Here is a 15,804-nt window from a genome sequence, read left to right as displayed (position 1 = left end):
TAAAACGAGTAAGCAATAATGCAGTAGTTTCTTGTGCATAATTCTGATACAATTTTCACACAGCTGTCATCTGGGCACCAGAATTATTGCAATCTAATTGGGATATAGGCAAGAAATAAGAAATATGTATAGAGATTAAGACCATATTACTAAAAATTCATAGTTATCTGATGAGGCTTTCCTTAGGGCCTCAAATATCCACTTCTCTGAAAGCCTGTTTCTAGCATCACTGACACACATTATATGCAAAGCTGGATGCCAATAAGCATTTATTGTCTTGTGCTCCTCTCACTTTATGCAACAAACATTTGAACTTAGCAGTAGTAACGCTTGCAGTAGTTATGGTAATTGCAAAGTTATTGATACTGAATTCTGTATTGCTTTATAATCTGTAGTTTTTTTAACTTAGATCATGATTTAAGAATAGCTTTGCCACGGTGTTTAGCATTTCACTTCCCCATCTCTGGCAGGACTGCCTTCATTGAAGACATTCCAGTGAATCTCTCAAGTCCACATACAAATTAAACACCAACAGTTTCGGCTCAGAAGGGGCCAGTTCCTGTTCCAGAAACTCAGACATTACATACCATATCTTGTCACTTGATACTGGTTGTCTGAAGGAAGCAGTCAGCCAGGAAGCTTATCATCTGGGGACCAGATCAGCACTAGTGTCATAGCTACAGATCTAAAACAGCAACAGCAATGTGAGGATTAATACCCATTTACCAAAAGGATGACTAATCATGGTGAAATGCAATATCGTCATCCATTGCTACACGTTAAGAAAGCACTTCTCCAAAGCTGCTTGCAGCCTTGAGTGGCTTGTTAAACTGGATGCCAAATGTTTAGGGCCTTCCTTAGTTGAAATGAAACCGTTGTCTTTTCAGACTAATCCTTTGTGATAAGCAAAGCAAGCAATAAACTAATGAATATGCTTACAAAGATCAGTAATAAAGACAAGAGAACCAGAAACTCTCAGGTGGGATTGTGAGAGCTGGCTTATCTGCTGTATGCACAGATTCTGTAAATCTTGATTGTATGCACAGCTCCTCCTGAATTTGCCCTGCAGCAAAATCACGTGTTCTGTGACACAACCACAACAGTCTACAGTAACTAAAAATAAACTGCTTCTCTGCAAATTCATGGCTCAGTTTAGTCCAGCTTGTAAATAGCTTTTCAGCATTGGTCAGCAAACACCGTTCCTTGTGATTATCACACTGTGCACAACCTCACTAATTGTCATTAGAGTTGGCTATTTTAGTATCTTCACATATTGCAACACGTGGGTCTGGCCCCAGATGTTTGTTTAGTAGGTCATGAGTTCTCCTACCAGCTTTTGTTACCCACATTTGTGTATCTGACCCAGCTGCTTTGCCATTGCCTTGAGAGCTTTCAGGTCGTCAGAGTTGCCTGACAAATCTGTTGCTGTTTCCATGCCTGTGGTACTAAATGTGTTGTACCTGGATGGTGGGAAAGCTGGATAATCAGTCACATTTCCAGTATCTCCACGTGAGCAATTAGGAACATCTACTCCAAAGCTGTAGGACAGACAGAGCTATAGGCACAGTGAACCCTAATGTTCCTTTAATCAGCATGTAAGTGACAATACTTTATTTGTTTATTAATTTTTATTAATTAAAAAAAATTAAATTAACCTCTTTTTTAACAGAAAATCGAGTTCAAATTAGGTTTTAAGTCAGATCAGCTTATTTGAAACTTTTTCATGTTAGAGTTGTATTTTCAAGCAAAAACTTCACCATTTGTTTTACTTTTTACGTCCTTATTCTTGGAAACATTTACCATAAGATTGCTTTATTTTAAATTTTAGAAGAACAGGCATTGGGCTATCTCTAAAGGACTTTTACAAAAGGGAAATTATCTCATTCAGCAAGCATAATATTTTGACAAACATTTGGGATTTTAGAGCCTCCCTTGTAAAGTGAATCCTTATTGCATTTGTAAAGGACTTTTCAGTCACTAAAGAGTGTCTAAAGAGTTGTCACTTGCATTCTACCAAGAAAGAATAAAACTAGTATAGGTCAATAAAGAGTATAGATGTCTTAAAAACTATTTGTACCAGTTGCTGATGTCTGTAATAAGAAGAATATTTTTGCTTTCATTCTTGAAGCAGGAGAATTTCTAAAATTATTTTCCTCTCATTGTTGGCATGTAGCATTATGCTGCAGTGACAGATGTTTCTCAGGATTGATTTGTTCCCAGAAGAACATTGATTTAAACTTAATTAAGAAGAAAAGTGCAAAGAATTTTACAATTTTTTTGTTTTACAGCTGGTAACAAGTGATTCATAACCAAGCAAACTCAGGTAACTTCAACTGAAAAACAAGCACCCAAGAAGAAACATTGTTTGCATTGAGGTGCAAATAACTAACACAGAAAAATATCATGGTCTTTAAATATTTGTCTCAACGACTCAGACATAATGTGATTTGTCCACAAGATGGCATGCACTGTACCCAAAAGGGGCTGACAGCAAAGTAACCTCTGTGGGACAAAAAAACCCTTCCTTGGAATTGTCCTTCTTAACTTCCTTATCCTTCTAGGCAAGCACAGAAGAAAACCTGTCTGTAATTACTTTCTTGATCTAAAAATCTGCTTGTCTCAGAGATGAGCAAAGACTTCAGTTCACATGGAAAACAGATAATGTCTGTCATCCAGGGGAACTAGTTTTTCTCTTTGAGATTTCAGGTGGCTGCAACCAAGTTAAGTCATACACAAGAGGCACAGGCACTGCAGGGAGAAAGATTATAACCTTACCAGACATCTGGTTTTTACCAGTCTCTAGATTACTGCCTGGAAGAAGCAGACAGTGGGAAGGGAAAGAGCTGAGAATTCTGAAAGGACTGACCAAGCAAAGAAAAACTCAGAATGAAGATGGCAGTGCTTCATAGGAAGGTGAAATTTTTAAGGGTATACAAGAATTTATCCTTACATACCTGATAACCAAAAAAGCATCCAATTCTTAGAGCCTTTACAAGTCTGTTCAGATTAAAAATAAAGTCTCATGATGCTCATTTTTCCCTTCCCCTTGAGATTGACATTTTTGTCGCTGCAAACTGGAATTAGCCTAAACCAAGACCATTGGACAGGTTTTCAGGCCCATCTGCTTCCCAGCAAAAGCTGCCCTAATTAAGTATCATTGATGGCTCTTCAGAAAAATGAAATGTATTTGGTTTCTGTGCTATAGACAAACTTCCAAGGGATTGAGGAATTCCTGCTACAACGGGCAACCCTAATAGAAATGTCAGAGGCCAGCCAGGGGTTAAAGGTGTCTCTCATGAGATACTCACAGCAACGTGAATGTGAAGTGGCTAAACCCCACAGAATTTTAAGTGTGGCAAATACAGCAGGTGGGATATACACAGCACTGCTCCCACAAGACAAGGGCCCTTTCTAGTGCTGACATCACAGTTCTGTTCACTCTTGACCCTTTCACAGAGGAGAGCCAAGAATGGCCCGTGTGCTGCAGGGCGAGGGTTGCTCCGTGTCAGTGCTGCTTCCTCCGCCTGCTGCAGCTGAAGCTTTGAGAAGAAATGAGCTGGGTGATGAGGCTGCTGAGAGTGAAAGGAAGAGTTTCCAAGTAATGCCAACGAGGGCATCTCTCACCTGAGCACAGTGAGCTCCAGTGGACCAGTGAACAGGCAGTGCTCTGAGCTGTGAACCGGCTCGTAGCGGGTGTGAAGAGGAAATGATGCTTAGAAGAAAATTATTTTAAGGTTAACAGCTCTACAGAACTTGAGAAAGTGCTCAGCAGTGCTACAGAGAAACAGATATACGCTAAAGGCACTCTTTTTGGCATTTAAACTAAAGAGACTGTGGAAAATTCGGGCTAAATTTCATTTTACACAAGGTTAGGGCTCTTTGTGAGAGCGAAGCAATAACATTGCTTACAACCATCACTCCCCCAACTTCTACTTTGCACCCCTGGGCTTTATTCCAGTAGTAATTTCTCTTAGGCATAGATCGGGGCTTCTTACAGACTTGGAGAAAATAGCTGAAACCACCCAAGTACTTGAAAATAAGAAAGCTATATGAGGGGACAGCTGGTAGAATTAAACATTGGCAGTCAGAATATCCAAGCTTAGATTCCTATTCCTTTACTGAATTGCTCTGTAACAGAGCAAGTAATTCCACTGACTAAGATTAATTGCCCTTACTCAGAGCCCACAAAGGTGACCTCCAGCAAACTACCTGGGAAAGCCAAGTCCACAGCTGCAAGAGGAGATGAATCAATAAGAAGAGAATATGGAATTTCTTCTGTTGCAGATGATTACTATGGGATTGTGTTCTGAGCAGATGGAACGGGACAGTCCATTATTTATTAGTGTTTCATTTAAAAAAAACAGAAGGTAAAAAGACCAATTTAAAAATCACCCAGGTGCAGAGGTAGAAGTTATACAAATTGTTCATTAAAAATAATAAAACCCCCAAAACTCACCCTCCCTCCAACCCTCCCAAACACCTTATATAACACACAGGCATATATAAAAAATATAATCTGCATTAATTATTCCAGCACTGAAGTGGGAGCTACACATCCATGCAATGTCTCCATTTCAAGCACAGATTTCCATAGTGTGCAATGGAAATGCCCATCAGAAAAATCTTTTACTCAGGCACACAAAATTCCTTTTGGTATTCCATCTTATTTGAAGTTATATTGCTCCATGAAGTTACTGGTAACTGTTGGCAACAGTATCAATATGCTGCCTATACTGAGAACTTGAAATATTAGATGAAAAGTTGGTCTAGAAAACCAGGCATTTTATTTTATCTTCTATAAATCAGTATGTGTGGACCTATAACTCCATGTGATGCTGTTAACACATTCCCTTTTTGTTTAGTTCTGAGTTGGAATATGCCTACTTTGTTCCAGAATGCCCAAACTGTCCAATGTGCAGCCATCCCTGATTAGTTCAGACGCTGGGTTTGGATACCAGAGGAAAGGCAGAACTGTCAGTTATGAGAGCAGCCTAGAAGAGCAATGTTAAATCAGTGTGAAATCAGCATCTAATTGCCCCATGTAAAGGAATAATGGCAGTGCAACATACTTTTTAATTCACTGTCAGCCTGTCAATATTTTTCAAATCGGTTATGAATGTGAAATATACCTAAGAAAATGAATTAAAATGGACAAATTGGTTAAACTCCTGCTGGCACATTTAATTTTTATCCTGAGTGCCCTACCATGAGCATTCTAAGAAATGACAGCATATCTTTTTATTATAGTAATGAATCAACTTGCAGACTCTGCATGCAAGGCATAGAGCAAATACTGTATTTATTCCGGTTCAAGCCTGTTCCCACAGGACATCTTTTGCAGTGCTATATAAAAGTGTGGGTTTAGGTCAGCTTTTTTTACAGACTGAATTGTTTGTTGTTCTTGGAGGTAATGGGAAAAGTCCCATTTAATGTGAGTCAATTAGTTATTGTGGAGAAAAATGAAAATTAATGAAGTGTCTTTTAAACTAAATCAGTGGGAATTGTGTTTCCTTACCACTTTACTTTGTGCACTCCCTGAAGAAAGAGGCCTACATCAGACTGAGATCAGAGATCTGTGTCTACCTAGCAAGTCTGCCAAGTCTTATTGTTGCCACAGGTTCAGGCTTTTGAGGTTTTTTTCTAATTTGATAACCTGACTGCAAGAATTCAGTATATTTGGAATTATTATTTCAGAAATTGCACAGGATTCATTCTTTGGGAATTATCATAAAGAATCTCCAAACACTTTGTACACATACAGCTCAATTACAGACATTCCTGAAAGCCACAGAGTTCAGGAGGTTCCAGACTCAGCATTCTAGAAATGCTCAAAGGGATGGGCTGATTCCAGTGTTCCAGGAAAAAACATACAACTGCAGCTGGTGGTGCAACACCCCTCTGCCGGTCAGCTATTGTATTCTGGGTCAAGAATAGAAGAAAAAAAGGATAGATATTATGAAATACTACTTTCCTCTCCCCATCAGGTTTTGACTTCAGAAGTCCTGACAGCATATTGAAACCATCAGAGGGAGCAGTCAGCTTGCAATGCTGCAAGTCGCAGTTTAAAAATCACAGGGGAAAAAAGTATCCAATTTCCCTGATTTAATAACAGGTATAAATTTCCTCCAAAGACTTTTACCAATTTCCCAAATTCAGGCTAATAAGGTTGCGGCAGATTTGGAGTTGCCCACCAAGCTGAGTTCCACCACATTCAGAGTTTTGCAGGATTAGTGTGCCAGAAGGGAGCGATGTTGTAGAGCAGGAGACAGCTGGCACAGATCATGAAGAATCTACTCACCGGGCATCATTTACTTCCCCCCCTCACTATGGGTAGACAATGGATGCAGATATGAAATATTACATAGATTCAAACATTTCTCTTTTTTTTTGGAAGCACTGATCAGTTTTGTTTTCGTAGGAGGGACTGAATTTACTTATTAATAAACACTGCTGTGTTAACTTGCTGCTGCTGGGCTTTTTTAATTGGGTAACAACAGCCCTATGTGGAGGCTAGAATTTGTAATGCTGTAGTGTTAAACATTTAAACTGCAGTATCATCCTTCTGGAATTGAGGCTGTGTGTTCAACCATACATTATTATTCTGGGGATCACTGACCTGAAAAGAAAGAACGAAACCTGCTTGTCTTTGCTTCAGTACAAGCACACTGGATGCTTTTAGCTGTGGTTTTCTGAAGCATTCATGAAATCTCAGTGCAACTCAAAAAACTCTTTCTTCAGCAAGAGCTGCATTGAATTCCCAATTATCCAGGGAAAGCTGGATGGGTGATAACAGCCCTGTCAGGACTGTAGCTGACAACACTGCAATTGGAATTCTGCTTTTTCAGCAGCTGTGCAAAAGCAAACTGACTCCTTGGAAGCTGCAGGATATACTACTTAAAGCTGCTCTGAGTTTTCAGGATAATGTAAATAGGCTTCCCAGGTAACAACTAGAAATCATAACACCATCTTTTACCCCTTGAATTAGATAAAATTCAGATCTGAGAAATATGATAGTGCAAAAAGATAGAGCTGCAGCACCGCACACTTAAGGACTTGAGCATCAGCTTTTAGGTCTTTTTCCATGCATTTATTTGCAACACAGCATTAGATGTCCTTTTAAGTGAAAGGCCAGGGTGCTGCTGGGAGCTAAACCCCCAGAAAATTGCTGAAGCTCACAACAGAAGTACAAGAGCAGCACTAAGAGAAGCAGGTGAAAGATCCTGGAGAAAGCATGAGGAAATGTGCTACTTGAGGGAGAGGGGAACCTCTATGCTTTTCTTATCTGTCAGAGCTGTATTTCCACGAGCACCAGTGTACCTCCTGACCTTTACCATGCTGCTAAAGTTGGGCACTGCATGAGGCTCCCCATGGCAGGATCTCCCTGGGGCCTCCCTGGGCCTGCTGCCCTGCATGAATGAACCTCCTGGGAGACATCCAGGTAGCTTCAGACTTCAGGAGAATGTGGCAGTGCAATCCACGGCAGGATTTTCCTCGGTTTAGAAGAATTGCCCATAGCAACTTGCATGCAGTTGGAGAAGCAGATAAGAGATACTTAAATATCTGTACTAGAAATGGTAAAGATACACTTTGCACCCCTTCAAATCCCCACTACTGAAGTCAGCGAGGTATCTGTGGTCTCTTCTCACAATATTTGTCTGTCTTCTCTACAAGGGAACCGGAGGGGTAGGAAGTCATTTGCTTATATCCCAGGGAAAGGGAGGCTGTACAAAGGATGTTAAGATACATGTTATCACATTCTGGTTGAGAATTGTATGAAGTAAATAGCACCCTGCTGCTTTCCTGTCCCTCTCTATTCCCTCTGGGTTCCTGGGAAACAGGACTGCTGCCGTCTGTTAAGCAGAGGCTCGGAGATACCTTTTGAGGTGTTTGCTCATTTCTTCTCAGCTGTTACTCAGGCTGTGCACCAGTTATCTTCCATGGCATGTGTCAGAGCACGTTCCTGCTGCAACATGCTGGTGCTCAGGGTTTAGTTACTGGGGTGACCACAGGAGGAATAGCAGAAAGAGCTGTGCCTGTGCAAAAGCCAAGAGACCACGTTGCTGCCAGAAAGCTCAACAGTTGGGAAGCTGCTGCTGCTTGTTCTGCAATGAAAAGCAAACTCTGCTCAACTCCAGAGGCTGGAATGCTGGCTCCCCTGTCCTCTCATTAGTTTGGAACCTGTGTGCCAGTACACATGCAGTGTCCCTGACTGCCATACAGAGTCTGTGAGGGTTTGCTCCTCTGGCTGAAAGGTCACACAGCTCAGAGGAGCTGGTGTGTCCAGGCCTTGTCTGTGCAGCAGGAAATATTGTTAACTCTGTGCAAAAATTGCAAACAGGACAGGTGCTCCTGCAGAGTGGGGGGGAAAGGTAACTGAGCGTTTTTATATATACCTTCTTCCCCAAAAGAAAAAAAAAAAAAAAACAAAAACAGAAAAACCACACACACACACACACAAAAAACAAACAAACAAACAAAAAATAAAAAAACCCATCTTCAGTCTGCTATATTAGATGTATTTATTAAGTAATATAATTTAAACATATTTCCTGTGCCTGTTGAAGAAAAATCACTACTAATGATTATGGACGTACACAGCTGCAGATTCTCTTACCTATTTTATTCTGTATAAATTGCCAAATAATGGCAGTGCTGCCAAATAATGGCAGTGCTGCATGCAGGTCACACAGCTCCTTGACAGCTCCTTGCCCTGTTTTAAGCACAGTTCCACTTTCTAGCAAAGAGTTTTCTTAGAACTAATGCTTCTGCTTATGTGAAAAATGAGATTCCTTTACTCACGATTTAGGCTTTTCAGGCTCACAAAAAACAATTAAAAAAAAGCATCAAGAAAAGGTAAAACTGCATTTTAAAACATCAACTTGAAGAATTATTTTTGCATTTGAAATGTAACTTCCAAAAGAAAAGACAAACAAAATACTAACTATAGACAGCAAAGATTTATTAGGACAGGCAGTATTTCATTGGATTCCTACAACTATTACTTTACTGCACATTTTACTTTTAAAATCAATTTCTACATAATTTCCAAGGATGTTTTTTTCCCCAGCAGCAAGAGTAATTTGTAGCTGCTCACATCTACTAGCTTGTTACAAAACAGTTTTATCTTCCAAATCACTTGTGCTCCTTTTTATTTTTTTTTAATTTTTAAACTTCTAGAAATAGAATACTTCCAGAAGATACAAACTATTCCCTATATGTGAACTCAGTTCTATTTTTCTTCCTTCCATCTGCATCAGGATGGCAGAACCACCATCACCCTCTTTCCCTTTAGCTCCTTTATTAATTAGACACTAGTCTATGACATCTACTAATAATTGAGGCATGGCAATAAAAGTTGAACTTAATTCCACTTTGTTGTTTCCATCATCCATGAGATATTATTCCCACCCTAGCTGTGGATCCTTCAGTCATCTTTCCTCCTCCACCTTGTGTTCCCATGCCATCCCATCTCTGGAACCACAGGAGCTCTTCCTGAGCTCTATCCCACAGGATACAACCCTGGCTGGCTGCAGGGTGTGCTGTGGGAGAGCCATGGGAGCCAGGGGAGGGACAAACTCTGGCCCTACAACCTTGTTCTGCTTCATCTCCCAGCACCACTCATTTATTTCCATTAGGCAGGGCCTTCCTGAAGCTCCACAAGGTGCTGTTGTTTCTTCAAACCGTTAAATATGTGTTCAGAAGGGAATTTATACTTTCAAGGATCCCTGCTGTCAACAGGATTTTCACAGGTTGTGAGTTAAAGAACCTATTTGCAGAAAATTACTGTGCAGCTCCTGCACGGTAATTACTCTGACAGCTCCTCAATCCTCTCTCAAAGCAACACTAAATACATCAAAGTTTGAGACCTGCTTTAAGACCATGAAATAATATTTATAATAATAGTAATAATAATAAAAAGTGAACCAGGAAGGCATTCCAGATCACCAATAGTGCAGAATGTTACCCTCCTAGGCAATGAAAGTGGTTGCAGCTGCCTCTCAATAATTCAAAATGCCATTTGACCACGGCTGATCTCGGTGCTAATTTGTAGTCTTGCTTTCCCCTTGATCAACGTGTAACTGAACATTAACTCAGTGATTAATCTCCAGTAGATACAAAATAAACAGTTTGAAGTGGGGTATAACATAGTCACAAGTGGATTTACACAGGTAGCAATTCAGTCATTTACCAATGACATTCAGTCTCAGTTTATTCAACTTTCACTGACATTCTCCTGAAACCGTGTACAAAACCTTCCTCCTCCTTCTTTCCCTTTGGAAATTCCACAGGGTAATCTGGACACTGCATCCACAGATACAGCAATTCGGAGAAACTTTATTGTAAAGGGATACTAAAAATACACATTCTTATAAGCTACGCCTTTTGTCCCAAAGAAAAAAGAAATTTTTGCCAGTATTTTGAACCCTAAAATCATTATGGATGACACTAAGTAACAATAGCAGATAAAAGAGAATTCACCAGTTAAATGAAGATGATAAACTATGTTCATCAAAAAAAAGCAAGTTTTACTCAAGGAGAGATAAGAAAGGGGTAAAGAAACTTAAGGGTCAAAAATACTTAACTTTGCCTCCACAGATTTTGCAATTTAGAAAAGAATTTGTGTATCACACACAGATGGATGTTTATCAAAGCCATGCCACAGTGAACAAAGTGGGGGAAGCAACTTTTCATCACAGATCTTATTATAGGCAAGCTTTACATTCCACTGGTGATCCCTCAAAGGACTGCAGGAGACATGCTCCGAGTCAGGAGATGAGAACGCAACATCCTGTGACAATTTGCTCATAATTTCACAGAGAATGGGTGCATAAAAACATCTTCCTAGATTCTTAAAGGATGTGATATAAATACTTTTTTTCATAGCACCCTCTCACTTTTCCAGTGTTACTGACAAGTCCTCCCAAGAGGAATTCTTTTGTAAGTCCAACACACCCCCCTGGTTCTCACCTGCAGCTGCTCTGTGCATGTTCCACTCACCCTGCATCCCAAGCCATGGCCAAGTCCTGGACTCTGTCCAACCACCCAGGACAAACACTCTGAGCTTTTACAGAGCTGCAGGCCTGGGCAGCTCTTGAGAAGGGATGACATAATGGCTTGCAGCTGAAAGGGTCCTTTGAAACAGGCTGGGTTTTCAGAGCTCTACACAGCCTATTTACTGTGGTCCAGCTCATCAGGAAAAGAAGAGATAATACAGAGGTTCCCACAACTCTCCCCTGAGTTGCTTGATTTATTGAAGGCCTGGACACGACAAAAAAAAAAATGGGCTGTGTGATTTTAGGTGTTAGGATTGCATATATTAATGTGCTTTTTAATCACAGAGCGAACTAGGGAGAAAATTTAGGGTTGAAAGAAGATGTCTTTATTAATTTTCTTTCTAGGGCATGTAATTCCCCATCAAACATGCCCAGATAATGCCTTGCAGCCAGCAGCACCCAGACACACACTGAGCTTTGTAGTTCATGGAAGCTGAGTTTGTATCTAGGACATAATTGCTTAGCAATGTTTTATATAACATTTAAAACCCTTCAATAACATGAAAACTAGGCTTTATGTATTAAAAGCCTCTTTAGACTTAGAAATTCCAGTGAACCACAATGCCTTTTCAATTTAACAAAACAATTGCAAAGATCTTGTATATAGGGAAATACTTTACCCTTTCCACATGTTTAATCATAAAATGAAAGCTCTCATATGCAGTTTCTAACCATAGGAGTTAGAGAATAATAATACTCCATGAAACAGTCCAACAAAACATCTGAAGGCAAAAGGACGAGCTGCACTTCCAGTATCCAAGCCTAAATAGCTAAAATAATCTTTTCAAATAAGCTATCCACTCTAAATGCTTGGTGACTGTAGGAAATTAATAGCATGGCCTTTTCAGTGATGCCCTAGCAAAAGCAGATGATAGCACTACAGCCCAGACCACAGATGAGCTAAATCAATTTAAGCCCTACAGGAATTATTAAAAAAAATCAAGTTATTTGTATAAGTACACTCCTTAGTTATGACCTGAAAGCATTTTCCACCCAAAATAGTGAGGCAGCATGGCATGTGAGAAAATCACAAGGTTGCATTATGGGCTGAGTGTATTTTTTTACATTACAGAAATTTTTCAAGCTTTTCATAATCTGGGCTTAAGCCTTTCTGATGTCATTCCTCATCCACACAACAATCACCATTGTATAAAGTTCTGATGTAAGTACAGACACTTGTATAAAGTACTTGTACTTATTTGCTAACAAAAATCTAATGGGAATGGCACATCTCTGCTTCCCCTTCTCAGTCAGCTCAAGTACCTGTTCAGTCAGAACCAACTGTTCTGTTCTCCTTCCACAGAGATCAGCCCTGACAGTGCAGAGCCTGCTGCAGTGCCCACACAGCACCAGCTCTCGGACCTCAGGCAATGATCCAGCGTGCAGGGAAAATTGCAGTGACCCTTCTTTTGGCATAAGCCTCAAACGTTGGCTTATTGGTCAGGCTGCCTTTGCTACAGTTCTTTTTCTGCACTGTTGGCTGCAGGAGCCGCAGCCAAGCAGGTAATCAGCTGAAACTGCTTTAGACCTCTATTCATCCCACTCCATTTCAGGCATCTAAGGCATCTGAACTGTTAATACAGTCCCCCAAATTGCACAAAAGAGGTGCCCAAAGACAGGCTTAACTCAAGCATTCTTTAGCAAGTGCTCAGCTTTGTAGTTGATGATTTAACACACTTTGTACTTACACGTTTTGTTTAATAAGGGACCGAAGCTGTGCTTTCCTACAGCAGTTCTACTATTTGCAGTTGGAACTTACTGCATCAGTGAAACTGGTATGTTTGGAAAGGACTTGAAGCCTGTGCTCCAACAAAACACAGGTGCAAAGTACCCTAAAGAGAGCACACCCAGGCCTTAAGCTCAGAGCACAGTCTGCTTCACTCCTAGGAAACTCCAGAGAAAAATCTGTGTGTCTGTCAAGAAACAAAGGAAGAGAGAGGACTTTTGCATTGATTCTCCCACGAGAATCACACTGCCAGGTTCATTCCTACCAGACTGTAGAGATGACAACCACGGGTTTTGTGTTGTGACTTGGCACTTATTTAACACCTCCCCACCCCACAAGAAAAAAAGATGCAATTTGAAAACAAGTGATGTTGAATGTGCTGAACTGAGTGAGACTGCATTCTGGTGTACTTTAAATTCTGAGGCCTTGCTCACACAAGAAAAATACAGAGTTTAAACTGCAGTTGAAATAAAATGAGTCATATCCAATCTAGTTAAATCAGTGAAAATCACTTCAAGGATATCAATCTCATTACTGCAGATTGTCTCATTGCAGCTCAACTATTACAGATACTCACAATTAAATATTAAAAGCTGCTTCAGACTCTTAAAAGATTAATTTCAGTGTGATTTGAATAATTGCAAAATTCTATTTATTCTAAGCTATAGGTGTCCATATAACTTCTTGTATTCTAAATGCTCAAAAAAAACCCCAAGCTGAACAAACATAAACATCTCGTTCCTTGTAATAACTGAAATATATAAATATAAGTTATTTCCCTTGTTAAGGGAGTTGCCATTTATCAACTCTTGCATCTTATCCCTAGCACTTAACTTCCTTAAGCACCTTTGGATTGTCTGGCAGAAAGAGGGCAGCACAGTAAAGTTGGAGATCCAGAAGAAACGGAATTACTTTCAAAAACACTTCAGTGAGAGCTTTAAACTCTTCTACTTTACATGCAAAAAATATGCTAAAATTGGGGGAAAAAAAGATGACTAAATATAGAATGCACTAGTTTGGTTCCCTATCTGACAATTTGTATCCTCTGTTCGGCTGTAGTGAAATCTGATGTTAAATGACAAGCTTCATTCATGCTGCCAAGATCCTAATGAGCTTTGTTCCCAGCTTTCCGAGTGAGGAACGAGATTCTTTTCCCATAGAAAATGCTGGGAAGTGGAGAGGCAGCAGACACAAGGCAGCAGTGGCAGAAGGACTGCATGCACTGCATCACTGGCCGGGGAATTGGGAAGGCAGTGGAAGAGGAACATTGTTTCCCTCACAAAAGAGTCAGTTATAATGACACAAACCCAGAGTGAGGATCAGACATCCCCACACCACACACACAATACTCCATTCTTTCCTCTCAAATTCCATTCTAACGAACAACTGTCACCCAAACCCAAACCAAAAATGGGATTCCCTACAAGAAGAGTGCAGAGTATGTCAAAGTCTACATCACTGCACTGTGATAACAAGCCTTGAAGCATCAAAAGGCATATACCTTTTATGTTGTTGATGGATTGCAGAAGCATTTCACTTCCTATAGAAAATGGTGAACAGGACTTTGTTTCCACCCACCCACAGACATCCATAGAGATTGGTGTGCTGTGTTAGCTGAACTCCCACTTTCGTGGTAAAATCTTTTCTTTGTAGAGCTCTCCCTCAACTATATAAAACATGGCCCTGGAAAGAGCAGTTGAGCAATAACATCCCTAGAAATTACAAATGAAGGAATTATCTTGTCTTAATGGTTTTTATACATAGACCAAGGTCTTCCCATGTCCATGAGCCGTGCCTACATTCACTGCTTCCATAAAACTGAGCATGGTGGGTTTAGATCCATGGGGTTTCTTACATAATAGTTTGATTCCAGGTGTGTCATGAGTTGAACGCATATCACATTCTCTGGGGGAGCCTGATGTGCAGACTGAGCTGAGAAAAGCAGTGACTGTACTAGACATTGGCTAAGATATTCTGTCTCTGTTTGTCACACCTTGGCTGGATAGTTCAGAACACGCAAACAGCTTAAAAACAAACAAGCAAGGAATTTATGGAATAATTTTGCATGTGTTCTCTCAATTTCTTACAGCTTTCAAACAGGGACTGTCCTTTAATTCTGCTGGACAATTTGGAAGGAAAAATACTGGAAGTAAACTGTGGACATTTTGTAATATCATCACAGAGAATGGAAGGGCAGCAATACCTATTGCTATACCTACCCCAGGAGTTCCTTAAACAAGAGAAGCCATCGGTGTGAATGAGCTGCCATCTGCCTTCTTTCCTAATAATCTATGTCATTTCCAACACAGCCTAGTGAATAGCAACAATAAATCCACTAGGAATTATTTTGAAGATGGACACCTCTGGTTTAAAAAAAAAAAATTCTTTGCCACATCATTCACAGGGGGAAATGAATTAACTCATTTCAGCATTAAATTATAGACTGTGGTAGTATTGTAACTCCTGCTGGAAAATCTGCATTGTGCGGTTCAGTTGCTAATCAGATCTTCAGTTTAATAAAATTGTTTCCATTTAAGTTTAATCACATTTGCCATTTGCTGCTGCCAGAGTTTCTAATTGCTGTTAGTAAGGGCTTTCAGGACACTGGGGAACTGCACATTCAGTTCTTGATCTGATCCTACTTTGTGCTCCATCATACAATGGACTGCTTAAATAATTATTTTTAAATCATTCTGTGACTATTCAGCTGGAGTTCTATCTCACAGGCTACAGGGAGATTGGATGCCCTTTGAGTACTGATGCAAGACCAAGAACTCTATTTAGTAACAAAAATGTTTGTGGGAAGTGAATTTCAAAGCAGTTGCAGCATGGTGACAATCTGTGTGCCATCATTTAAATTGCTCAAGTACCAACACAAGATGCTCAATTAAGCACTGGTGCCTAAATGTAGAGACTGTGATTGAAAAATTGGAGAAATAGCTTGGAGCTATTTCAAGATTGCAGAAAACTTGAACATATACAAATTTATAAAAGTAAATAAATAAACATCAGTTCTGTGCAAAA

The 15,804-nt window shown here is 40.0% G+C and overlaps 1 protein-coding gene and 1 long non-coding RNA gene across 3 annotated transcripts in view; one reads left to right on the top strand and one right to left on the bottom strand.

Annotated features, from left to right (window-relative positions):
* The window catches only part of LITAF (lipopolysaccharide induced TNF factor), a 14,740-nt gene extending 14,069 nt beyond the window's left edge, over positions 1 to 671 (bottom strand). For both annotated transcript variants that reach the window (XM_027711200.2, XM_039383578.1), the window contains exon 1: positions 588 to 671. The gene's annotated coding sequence lies outside the window, so the exon portion shown is untranslated. The remainder of the gene's footprint in view (positions 1 to 587) is intronic.
* Positions 1 to 15,804, top strand: part of LOC113982729 — a 19,123-nt gene extending 3,319 nt beyond the window's left edge. Inside the window, exons 2-3 of the long non-coding RNA XR_005564395.1 lie at positions 12,358 to 12,557; positions 14,870 to 15,804. This is a non-coding gene — a long non-coding RNA (uncharacterized LOC113982729). The remainder of the gene's footprint in view (positions 1 to 12,357; positions 12,558 to 14,869) is intronic.

Source organism: Pipra filicauda, unplaced genomic scaffold (genome assembly GCF_003945595.2).
Source record: "Pipra filicauda isolate LSUMZ 115617 unplaced genomic scaffold, ASM394559v2 scaffold317_size908105_pilon, whole genome shotgun sequence".
Lineage (NCBI taxonomy): Eukaryota > Metazoa > Chordata > Aves > Passeriformes > Pipridae > Pipra > Pipra filicauda.
Note: the sequence above shows the minus strand (reverse complement) of the source record. Positions and strands in the feature narration are given on the sequence as shown.